The 13,015-nt window shown below is 33.1% G+C and overlaps 1 protein-coding gene across 1 annotated transcript in view; it reads left to right on the forward strand.

Annotated features, from left to right (window-relative positions):
• Nucleotides 1–4,283: 4,283 nt before the first annotated feature.
• LOC106664045 (high-affinity choline transporter 1) overlaps nucleotides 4,284–13,015 on the forward strand; it is a 77,110-nt gene continuing 68,378 nt past the window's right edge. The window contains exon 1 of the mRNA XM_014389415.2: nucleotides 4,284–4,326. The gene's annotated coding sequence lies outside the window, so the exon portion shown is untranslated. The remainder of the gene's footprint in view (nucleotides 4,327–13,015) is intronic.

Here is a 13,015-nt window from a genome sequence, read left to right on the forward strand (position 1 = left end):
TGAAGCCCATGTGAGACGTTTGTTGATGTACCCGTCGTCTTAAGTAGCGAATACAGTCGTGAGTAGAGGAATAGTGTATTGGCACGAATCGCGTTAGACGGCTCTGCATTTCTTGGAAAATATTGCTGATAAAATCCTGAGGAATTCTTTCCCATTCATCAAGAACAGCCGTTTCCAACTCTTGTTGGGTGTTAGGACCTGAGTTTCGCCGTTGTACTCGTCGCTTAGGTTAGTCTCAAATGTATTGGATTGGGTTCAAATCTGGACTTTGAAAGTTTGAACTGGCCACACCAGGTACTCAATTCCAACCTCATTTAGGTCGTTTTTGTGACTGGGAGTTTTGTGGCCCTGAAAAGGGCCGGTGTTGTGTTGGGAGAAGCCGTGACGAAGGTATGACGCCGAGACCGCCGTTGGTTGTGGTATGTGACAGAGTAAACCGTCGGCTGAGGTCCGGGGGGTCGCGAGTCGGTTGACACCACAGAGGCCGAAGGTACTGGAGTGCAGCAATTAGCCGAGGGGGAGCAGTTGGCGTTTATAGCCAAGTCGGCTGTTTAGAAGGCGAGAATCAGGCTAATGCTGCGAGTACCTTTGCTGTCGTCGACGGTGTTCCATTAGTGATAGCTCAGGGTTGACGAGTCTGCTGTCATTGACGATTAGTGATGGATGACACCTCGTCGTGTCGAGTCTGCTATCGTTGTTGCTGATGTCGATTACATTAATGATTTGTGATATGTCGTCGGGTTGACGAGTCAGATTTCAGCGGGGTGCCCTGGCTTATATAGGGAAGAGCTCTACTCGGATTGGCTGCAGAGTGGAGGGTGAAAACATTCCATAAGTGGTAGTGGCATCTAGCGGTAACGTGTGGCCGCTACATCGTCATCCAAAATACGTGCTATACCGGGCCTGGCATTATCCGCATTAGCAAGAATCACAGAAATGGGGCAAATGGCACTATACGTTCTTCGGTTATATCTGTGAAGTTAAAGATCTTCCTCATACAACAGCTCGGTTTGAGCGACCAAGGAAATTCCACCCCAGATCAACAATGACCCTCCATGGAGTGCCACCTGAAGAACCGTACAGCATGGAGCCTTTCTCCAGAGCGTCTCCATATTCCCTTGAGCTGTGGTAAGAACAGGTCCACGAACCGTGTGCCGGGCCCTGAGGTTATTTTCATTCAGCCTTCTTCTTTCAGTCCTGGAAGAAATCGAAACATTTCGGACTTGTTTTATCAGATTTATTATCTCATTTCCCGTAATGCTGAGGTTTCGTCTGAAGATCCTCGACCCTTCTGGTATGAAGCCCTATTCGTCTGATGCGCCGAAGAATCCTTCCTATTGTGTAGTGATTTACACTCTCCTGACGACTTCATACTGGCTATATCCTTCCTATAATAAAAGACCCTGACACTGTCATACTCAAATACCTGACTGGAGCCTTTGAAAAAGGTTTAAAAATAAGAATAATATCAAATGTGTGGAGATTAGTGACCGTTAATCGATATTTATTTAGAAATCGTGAGATGCGGTCTGGTTTTGGTGGATTTGTTTTATATAAAAGGGAATGTTTAAAAGTTGATTCTATTTAACAATTCATTTAGTAGTGATCGTGATAAAAAAATCCATCAAAATAAATCACTTTAAATCGTAGATTTCACTTGAAACCAGGCTTTTACTGAAGTTGGAACTTTTTTCATAAAAATAAAGGTCAATTCCATCACAAAACGAACTATATTACAATTCTTTTTTTTTAGAAAACTAATGGAAAAATTAGAAATTGCAAAAAATCTTAAGTTTTACGAGAAAATCCAACTTAACATGACTGGATTTTTGATTTCATATTAGTTTATATTAGTTCATATTAGATTTATGTTTATTGTTTTAAGGGTTAAAGGTATATATAAAATTCCTTTATATAAAAGGAAATGTGTCGTGGTTAGGTACCGTTAATCGACAATTATTCAAAAATCGTGAGATGCGGTCTGGTGTGATGTAGGTTTCCGAAAAACATTTTCTTTATCGTGCCAACGTTTCGATCTTTATTGAGATCATCTTCAGGGCTCAAAGTGTTTGTCTTCTGTGTAATTGTGCCATTCTAGCGTGTCGGGTCTCACACTCTCGTGGGCTCTCTCGACACGACACGCAAGAATGGCACAATTACACAGAAGACAAACACTTTGAGCTCTGAAGATGATCTCAATAAAGATCGAAACGTTGGCACGATAAAGAAAATGTTTTTCTGAAACCTACATCACACCAGACCGCATCTCACGATTTCTGAATAATGATTTTTTCAATGTTTAATTTTTACGGAATTTAAAATGTTTATTCAGTCTCATTTGAATTCTGAAGCAATAAACTGTTTAGCTTTCATATTTTTTTCTTAATTTCAATTGTTAAACTTAAAAATGCCAGTCTAGGATGTTGTCTGAGGATGTTGCGCGTTGTGTGGTGGTGTGGCACTTATGGATGATGGACGTTCCATCAGGTATGCGGCTATTGCCATCGTAGTTCCATACGAAACTCTGCGAGATCAAGTTTTCGAAAAACTGGGTACAACCATAGAAGGCCCGGACGCTCTAGGGTAACAGAACCACAGGATGATCATTTTTTGACTTTGAGAATTTTGCAAAACCTTACTGTTGTTCAAGCGATCCATCAGCTCCAGGAAGTTCGAGGTTTCCAACGCACTGCTCAAAAAAGATTAAATGGACAGATGGCTTTTTGCCTCCTAAGAGGACCAGAATTGTCGAGAACACACAAAGTTGCACGGCGCGCATTTGCTCCAGAACACAACCATTGATCTTTGGACGATTTGTCTGCTGTACTTTTTACAGATTTACTCTATGATCTCCAGATGGACGTGAAAGAGTGTGGAGAAGGTGAAATGAAAAGTACGAAGCTTGTTATTTTCCCCCCAGCCAACCTTTTCAACGTAACTCAGTGATGATGTGGGCGGGAATTTCAATGAAGAATCGCATAGAGTTGGCTGTTGTTTATGGAGGATCTTTGACGGCCACTCGCTATGTGGATGAAATTTTGGAACGTCATGCGTTGCCTATCCTCGACGAAATTAGCGACAATCATAATCTATGTACGATAATGCCTGTCCACATGTCGCTCGCATAGTACAAAACCTTCAATAGCATAACTTCAGGGTCTTAGTCTGACCAGCCAGTTCTCCAGACTTGAACCCCATTGAACGTTTATGGGATAACCTCAAAAGACGAATAAGAGCACGTCCATCACTTCCTGATGCACGGTCTTGAAAGGATTATTCGTGAAGAATGGGCTAACTTCCAGCAAAAAGACATTTCCAGACTGGTAGAAAGTATGCCGAGGCGCCTCGATGCTAATTAAAAATCTAAAACAAAATTAAAACAAATTTTATCTGCCCATCTTTTTTTTCATTTTCCTTAGCAATTTATATTTTTTTACTTTTTTTTTAGACAGACTCAATTATTAAACGTTAAAAAACGTGAAATTTTGATTAATGTATAAAAAAATATACAAAACAAGTTATATTACAAGTGGGTGGAATTTTTTTTGCCTATCAGTGTATTTTCGTATAATTAATATAATTTCATATCAACCAAGACCTTACATAGAAATAATAATTAATTGAAAGAAGTAATTTGGACAATTAGACCACTAAACACAATGGATTTTCTTATAATAATTAATTTGGATTTTTTACACTTTGTTGATGACAGATAATAAACATGCTTTTGTTAGATACTTGAAAAAAGCCATAAAGAATAAAATATTTAAAAAAAAGTTAATTTTTCAGACTCTGAACTTTGTAATTATCTAAACCGCAGAGACTGGGGATAAATTGAGGATTGATGTTTTTTAGTTTTCATCTGAAACGACTAAATTTATTTTATGCTTTACGACAGAAATTTATGCTGTTTCAAATTTATATTGTTTATCATTTTTCCATTCCATAAGAGGAAGCCATTTCCGTTTTTAGCCAGACATAAGATTTTTGTGTTGTCTTTTGCTAGATGAGAAAGAGATCTTGGAACTTTGTCCTAAGTGGAATTCTTTGTGTATCGATTCTTAAAAAGCGCCGATTAAGTTTTTAAATAGCGTTGCATCTATTATAGGAGTTAGTTTTATTCGGATCTAAACTATTTATTCGTGCTCATATCAAGGGGGTGGTAGGCGGGGGTGGAGCTTCGGGGGCGGATTTGCCCTGCGCGCGGCCCCCACGTCATACCTGCTCCAATTCTCTCCCTCTCGCTTACTCCGGGATCAATATCCAGGTTAGAGGGAGTGGGAATGAGAGTGAGTCCATACACGTTCCTCGCTCTCTCCACGTTCGGTAAGTTTCAACTGAGATCAAACCAATACGCACATTTTCTTTCCGAAGCACCTCCACGAACACCTCGTTACCCTCAATAGTTTCCGAAACGAACCGATCCAGAGCCGAAAAAGAAATTGACATATATAATATAAATAATTAATTCTTCTAAGTGAAATAAAATAACAAAAATGACGTATTTCTTATCTACACTGCCTGAACTCTTGTACAGTAAGAAAATATCTGATCATTCTCACCCTAAAAACACATAAAATTGTCCTTAAACAATGAATAATTGGTGTTTAAAAAATAAGGTTGATTTTTAAAAAATTAACAATTAATAAGGACAGCAAATAGAAATATTCAACTAGTATTTTCATGAAACATTTAAAAATACCCATGATAATCATAACAACTATGCAAATTGAAAACCTTTTACCCTTAAAATAATAAACATAAAAATAAATGACTTTGAATGAATTGACTTGAAAGACTAACCTTTTCTGGATGTTAATGTCTTCGTGAAGAAAGTATGAATAAAACGAAACAGTTTTTTCTTAAAGAATTAAGCTATTTTTCTAGCAAATCATCAAAATGATATATTACTTTATAATACATTTTATTTCTAATAATCTCTGTGTAATTACTGTTGAACTTTTTCAAAACCGAACGTGGATTTCCAGGTCGTGTACGTTGTAAGGGAAAAGCTCAATTAATGCCAACTGGGCATTTCCTCAATTTTTTTCTTTCCACTAATTTAAGACCAGCTAATATCCAAATAGACTAGAATTTTCCCATTAGTCCGAATCTAAATGTCTAGTTACAGATACAATTTGACGTGGTTTCGAGGGCAATGAGGTGGTTTAAACCATTTCATGAGGCAATATCGACAAGTTGGATTATTGGATTACAAGTTGGATGGTTTGTAATAAATTTAAATAGGTCTAAACTGCCAATTTCGGCAAATTTAAAGCCTATTTGGTGTTTTTATTGAAACAGAAAAAATCTACGATCACGTGGTTTTTAATAAAAATAATTTAAAGCACAACTAGACCTGATACCTGCTAAAAAACTAGAAAAAGGAATGAAATGTTTGAAATTTAACAATAAAGTTTAAAAACGATCGTGGCTCAATTTTTGTTGATTTTATCGATTCTATTTCCTCGGCATGGTCCTGCTTCGTCAAAAGTTAAATTTACATAAATTTACAAGCGATGTGAAACGTTTGGAACATCTGTAATGTTATTATGACTCGAATCACGACTTATTGTGAACCTTTGGGCCACAAAGGGGCAAACCATTTCTAAAATGTTATCAGTACGTATGAATATCATAAAAGAAATAAAACCCGACTTCCTTGGACGTTCTTCAACTTAAAGGAGAAAGAAGAACAATAATAATGTACGTTTTATGTTCTCTACCCAAAAAAAAAAAAAAACGCTTATAATGAAGGGAAATATCATTAATTACAAGAGACCATATTTATTTTCATCTGTATACTTACAATTTTTCAAGAATAAGGTAAAAAAATGTACTCATCGCTATATTAAATTACATTAAAATATTGATACAATTTTGAATATGTTTTTTTAACCAATCATTTCTAAAAAACTAGGTTTTAGTTTTCAATTACAAGAAATACTATTTTAATTTAAATTGCATTTTTGTCTGATTAATTTGATGTGATCTTGATATCAATCAATTGCTATACAGGCATATTTAACATAGATTTTAATTAATATAACTAACCATCTATTGAAATGAAAATAGCCTCTGGCACGACAAAATGTGATTAATCTGGATTTGACGAAACAAAAAATCTACTTCTTTTATTGAATTGGTCATTTATGGTGTTAAGGAAATTGTGTCAGCGCTTTTATTTATTTTAAGCACTAATTTGAAATAAAGGATCCAGTCATATCAAGTGGTTAAGTTGGATTTTCTTGCAAAAATGTTTAAACGGATGTATATTTAATATCATCCAGTATACTTAAGATTTTCTGCAGTTTCCAAGTTTTCCATTGGTTTAAAAACAAAATATTGCAATAAAGTTTGCTGTGTGATGGAATTGACCTTTATTTTTTTGAAAAAAGTTCCAACTCCAGTAAAATTTTGGTTTCAATTCAAAATTGTGGGCACTCTCAACACGACACGCAAGAATGGCACAATTACACAGAAGACAAACACTTTGAGCCCTGAAGATGATCTCAATAAAGGTCGAAACGTTGGCACGATAAAGAAAAGGTTTTTCTGAAACCTACATCACACCAGACCGCATCTCACGATTTTTGAATAATTGCCGATTAACGGTCACTAACCACGACACAATTCCTTTTATATAAAGGAATTTTGTATATACCTTTAACCCTTAAAACAATAAACATAAATCTAATATGAACTAATATGAAATAAAAAATCCAGTCATATCAAGTGGTTAAGTTGGATTTTCTCGTAAAAATGTTTAAACGGATGTATATTTAACATCACCCAGTATACTCAAGATTTTTTGCAGTTTCCAATTTTTACATTGGCTTTCTTAAAAAAAGGATTGTAATATAGTTCATTGTGTGATGGAATTGACCTTTATTTTTATGAAAAAAGTTACAACTTCAGTAAAATTCTGGTTTCAATTCAAAATTGTGGTTATGTGGGCACTCTCAACACGACACGCAAGAATGGCACAATTACACAGAAGACAAATACTTTGAGCCCTGAAGATGATCTCAATAAAGGTCGAAACGTTGGCACGATAAAGAAAAGGTTTTTCTGAAACCTACATCACACCAGACCGCATCTCACGATTTTTGAATAATTGTCGATTAACGGTAACTAACCACGACACATTTCCTTTTATATAAAGGAATTTTATATATACCTTTAACCCTTAAAACAATAAACATAAATCTAATATGAACTAATATAAACTAATATGAAATAAAAAATCCAGTCATGTTAAGTTGGATTTTCTCGTAAAACTTAAGATTTTTTGCAATTTCTAATTTTTCCATTAGTTTTCTAAAAAAAAAGAATTGTAATATAGTTCGTTTTGTGATGGAATTGACCTTTATTTTTATGAAAAAAGTTCCAACTTCAGTAAAAGCCTGGTTTCAAGTGAAATCTACGATTTAAAGTGATTTATTTTGATGGATTTTTTTATCACGATCACTACTAAATGAATTGTTAAATAGAATCAACTTTTAAACATTCCCTTTTATATAAAACAAATCCATTCATTAAAATTTTTAACTTGGGTTTGTTATTATCCCTTTTTAATTTCTTTATGAGTAATATAATTTTTTAATTAATATTTCATTGGTGAATCTTTGGCGAAAGAAGAAAACGAGATTTGATCAATTTCACTTAGTTTTTTTTTTCTCAGGAAGAATTCGTACATCTAACCCAGTGATTTTCAGCCTTTTCAAGTCCGTTTACTCCTTTCTGATTCACAACTTCAAAGTGTAACCCGATACAAAATTCAACTCATACTTCATACCCACTTTTTACCACCATATGCCCAGAAGAATGTTATTTGCTGAATAATAATAAAAATAAAATAAACTTATCTATTTTTCACTCACGTATTTTTGATGAAATGAACATGGTGAAGAAACTTTTTAAAACAGGGTATTATAATAGAGTTATTATCAACGAATTTTCTTGGAACCGATATCGTAGGAATTGAGCCAAAATTTTCAATAGAAAAAAATTAATGTATTTTTGAGTGTGTAGAGATTAGTGACCGTTAATCGATAGTTATTCAGGGCACTCTCAACACGACACGCAAGGATGGCACAATTACACAGAAGACAAACGCTTTGAGCCCTGAAGATGATCTCAATAAAGGTCGAAACGTTGGCACGATAAAGAAAATGTTTTTCCAAAACCTACATCACACCAGACCGCATCTCACGATTTCTGAATAAGTATTTTTTGAGGTTGCATTGAAGGACACAGTTTTGAAAAATTTGGTTGGAAATTGGAAATTCATTTTTCTATTGGAGATATCTTTTAAAATGGTATCAGAAGTCAGCTCTAATTCCTTCTCATGTATTGACAATTCACGTTTTTGTGTTATTCCCTGATAAATCTTCCGAGATGAAATAAATTTTATTCCGACAAACCATCCCTGGCACAAAGCCTACTGAGATTTTCTCCATACGCTTTACGAGATATCATTTGTTTAACAATTAGGATTGAACGAAAATTACAAAGAATACAAAAAGGGTCTTCACCTTTATTGATCCAAAGTCGTCTTGGAAGGAAAAGGTTCGACATTATTGACTTAACAGATAATTAGGTTATAAAAATACTAAAAATAAATTTTACTTTAAAAAATGATAAGTAAAGAGTTTATATCGCCTTGAAGGACTTAGATTTTCTCGCTGCGTCTATTAATCTTTTTTTGCCTATTCCTTTTTTCCATTGCTTACTTACATTGTTTGAATTATATCAAAGGGTAAAAATTCTTTGGAAAATTTGTCCTCACAGAAGTTTTTTATGAATTCATAAGAAAAATCACATAGAGTGTTTGTACCTTCTGATGATGAGTATTTATACGCGGAATCCGGATGCTGTCTAAAACTCATGATCGAGTTTAAATAAATTTAAGTGTTTAATTTAAATTGTTATTTTTATGATAAAGTAATGGACAAATTTGTTCATTCTTTTTTTTTTCCTTTGGGGTATTACAAGCTGCTGGCTGGTCCCAGGCGGCCGCTGCTCGGCGGAAACTTTACGGCGTCGCGCGACTTAAATATAAATGGTAATCTTATGCCATGGGACCATGAATTATGGACGGTACAATCAGAATACCGACTTTAGATTTCTTGTCCGGCTATAGACCCTTGGATTTTCTCGACATTTCCTTTTTACTTTTATGTTTTTTAAATATAAAAAAATATTTTACTTCTCTTAAAATTGGATTACTAAGTCTCGAATTAATTACAGTCAGTTTATCTTTTTATAATAGTGAAGCTACAAATATGGCCAACCATAAATAAAATTTTTGAGTGAAGGCGGAACAAACCCGCACGACTCAAAGTTCTTGCAGGTTTAGCATTTTGTAGCGCCGTAAAATGTAATAATTTTTTAATTTGATTTGTTTTAAGCGTATAACATGATCTAATAATTTAAGAAGTTGATAATTTGATCAAAGAATAACTTGCCATATAACTTGTATGTCCGAAGCATTTAAAAGCCCAATTATTTGGTAAAAATGTAGAACAAATCAATATTAAATAGAGAGGTAGAGATTTTATTGTCATGTTTTGTATTTGTTTTCTGTTGTACAAAAACAAGTGTTCATATTCGTCGAAAGAGTTATATAATTAAAGACTTCTACAGCTTAAATGGAAATCTTCCGAAGCTTAGCAAGCCCTGATTTATTAAATGGTTGTGTTTAAAATATAATAGAACTCTGAGTTAAAAGAGCATAAGTAAAATACACTAACAATGCCCCAATATGTGAAAAGTAGTGGTTTTTTCCCTGGAACAAATGAATTTATTTTTGGGAAATCGTAAAATACTACTTTGCGAAGACTTTCTAATTTTTTTTAAACTAACAAAAAACTTACAAAACATGTTACACGACGAACTCTATCACTTGTTTTTTAGGTTTTTAGTGAAAGAGTTAAAAAAACACAATAAAAGTATTAAAAAAATCGCCATACTTTTATGCCGAACATGAATTATACATTGTTTTCACAGTATAAAGCGTTTAGCCTACGCGTGTCGCATGTGTGAAATCCTTATATTCTTTTCCTCATTTTTTTGAAAATTTGAGCTATTTTGGTTCTTGTGCACATGTAATAGTTAGTATTGGATAATGTTGTAAACCCAGAGAAATAAATTTACTATTTCATTCATCTATTTATCCTAACCGACTGCCGAATTTAAAAACGTTCTTTGAACAACAAAAACCTCTTGAGAGTTAAGTCTCTAACTATTGAATTGTGAAAATAGAAGCGGTAATTTAAGCAGTCAAAAGGACTTTCCCGGATACTGGTTCAGCGGTCAATATTCTAAAAATTGTTTATTCAGAAATCGTGAGATGCGGTCTGGTGTGATGTAAGTTTCAGAAAAACATTTTCTTTATCGCGCCACGCGAACTTTAATGAAATCATTTTCAGGGCTCAAAGTGTTTGTTTTCTGTGTAATTGTGCAGGTCGTGTTGAGAGTGCCGGTGAGATCACACCAGACCGCATCTCACGATTTTCATCCACTAACGATCACTAATCACCACACATTCTAAAAATCCCCAAACTTTTCGTAAGAATCGAACACCTCTTCTTTCTTTTAAAGACTGTCTTGGATCGGAGACATGTTAAATAAAAAAAAATTCGAAATCGTGAAATGTTAACAATATAGGTGAGAATATATGATTAAATGGAAACTCTGCAAATTCAATGAATCAGTAATTGTAAGCATAATTAGAAATCGTTTTAACACAGAGAGATCGTTTATGCTACCCAAGAAAAAAGTAGTGTTAAATACATAGAAAATAAATCTTCCATACCGGTGTATCTGTAATTGACCTTAAAACGGATGTCTCTCAAAAAGTTAATTGTTAGTCAAATTAATAGAAAAATAAACAAAAAGAAATAATTAGAGAAAAATATATACAATAGGTAGTTTAGGGTTAAGTTAAGGCGTGACCGACCCGCACGACTCAACGTTCTTGCTGGTTTAGCATTCGTAGCGCCGTACAAATGTTCTAATATTTCTTAAATTTTATTAGTTTTAGCCGTATAATTTAATCTAATAATTAACCTAATTAAAAATTTATAAAATGAACGATTTGTTTTTGATTCCGAACCATTTTAAAATTCAATTATTGAATAAAACGGTAAAAAAATCAATAATAATGAAATAAAGTCGAAATAAGCTCGATAGAAATTCTACTGCATAATTACTCGGCTAATAAAAGAATAATTTTCGATGTTTTAACATAAAATTAGACTAAAAAGTCCGTTTTATTGAACAGTAAAATTGACCGTTCTATTCACGGAAACGACTTGACTAGATTTACCGGGTTTACACAGGCTAAGCTCTTAAAACAGATCGAAGTCCGCAAATAAAAAATAAAAAACCGTGATCGATTATTTTGTTTGTTAACTCGAGTTTATGTACTAACAAATGTTGTTATTGAAGAATTACGGGTTCTGGATCTAATGTTAGTAATGATTGAGTGACAACATAAATTTGTTTAACAAATCTTACAAACTTTTACTATTTACTAGGGAAGTAAATTCTTCTAGTTCTTGCCAATAATAAAAGATCTATAATTTACCTTTACTATTAAAAGTATTGTTGCAAGCTGCCTATATATGAAAGGGGTATTGGGGTTGGCAGATTCTTCTTATAACTGTAACAAAGTGTACCTTAAATTTACGTTTTCCCCTTTTCCCAATTAATATTTTTTCAGTTTACTTTAATTAACAACTTGTCAAAAACAAAATGAAAGAATTGAACGTTGTGGAAAAAAACATAGCGAGAATTGCAAGGTGGATAAAATAATAAATGTTTATATTTCAGTACCTAATATTTTCCCGTTATGGTTTTTTTGAAGTTGTCTCTGAGACCCGACGAAACGTGGTCAAATTCGGACAATTAATTATTTAAATTTTAATTGATGTTTGGTTTTTAATGTGGGATTTTAATTGGTGTTTTAATTGATGACAAAATGTTCTAATATTTCTTAAATTTGTTCTAGCTTTAGTAATAAAATTGTATAACATGATCTTATAATTAAAGCAGTTAAGAATTTGATCAAAAAATAGCTCATTCCCGAGTCAGAAGATTTAAAAGACAAATTATTTGGTAAAAAATGTAAAACAAATCAATAATAAATAAAGCATAAACAAACATAACAGTGTTTAGCCTTAGCGTTCACTTTTTGCATTTCTTTTCTTTTGTACATACAATTGTTCATATTCATAAAAAGGGTTACATAATTAAAAACTTTTAAAGCTCAACTGGCAATCTTCTGAAGCGTAGCAAGCCCTAGTATCCGAGTTAAAAGTGTATAAGTGAAATACACTAACAATGTCCCAATGTGTGGAAAGAAATGGTTCTTGCCGCAAACCAAATAAATTTGTTTTTGGGAAACCATACTTTCAGGAGACGATTTATTTTTTAACTTTAAAATCAACTTTAACTAACTTTTTTAAGTTAACTTTTTAACTTTTAACTCCGAGTTAAAAGAGTATAAGTAAAATATACTAACAATGTTCTAATGTGTGGAAAGTAATGGTTCTTTCCTCAAACCAAATAAATAATAAATAATAAACTATACATTCAGGCGTCTTTTTATTTTTTAAAGCTAACTTTAACTCACTTTTTTAAATTAACTTAAGTTAATTAAAACTAACTTTAACTTTAACTTTTTTAAGTTAACTTTTCTAACTTTTAACTCCGAGTTAAAAGAGTATAAGTAAAATACACTAACAATGTCCCAATGTGTGGAAAGTAATGGTTCTTGCCTCAAACCAAATAAATTTGTTTTTGGGGAACCATACTTTCAGGGGACTTTTTTATTTTTCAACTTTTTTAAGTTTTTAAAAGTTTTTAAAAATAACTTACGTTAAACTTAAGTTAGTTAAACTTATGTTAAACTTAAGTTAGTTAAAACTAACTATAACTTTTTTAGGTTTTGTAAGTTAACTTTTTTAACTTTCAACTCCGAATTAAAAGAGTTTAAGTAAAATACACT

The sequence above is a fragment of the Cimex lectularius genome, unplaced genomic scaffold (assembly GCF_000648675.2).
Source record: "Cimex lectularius strain Harlan isolate CLEC.00 unplaced genomic scaffold, Clec_2.1 scaffold26, whole genome shotgun sequence".
Lineage (NCBI taxonomy): Eukaryota > Metazoa > Arthropoda > Insecta > Hemiptera > Cimicidae > Cimex > Cimex lectularius.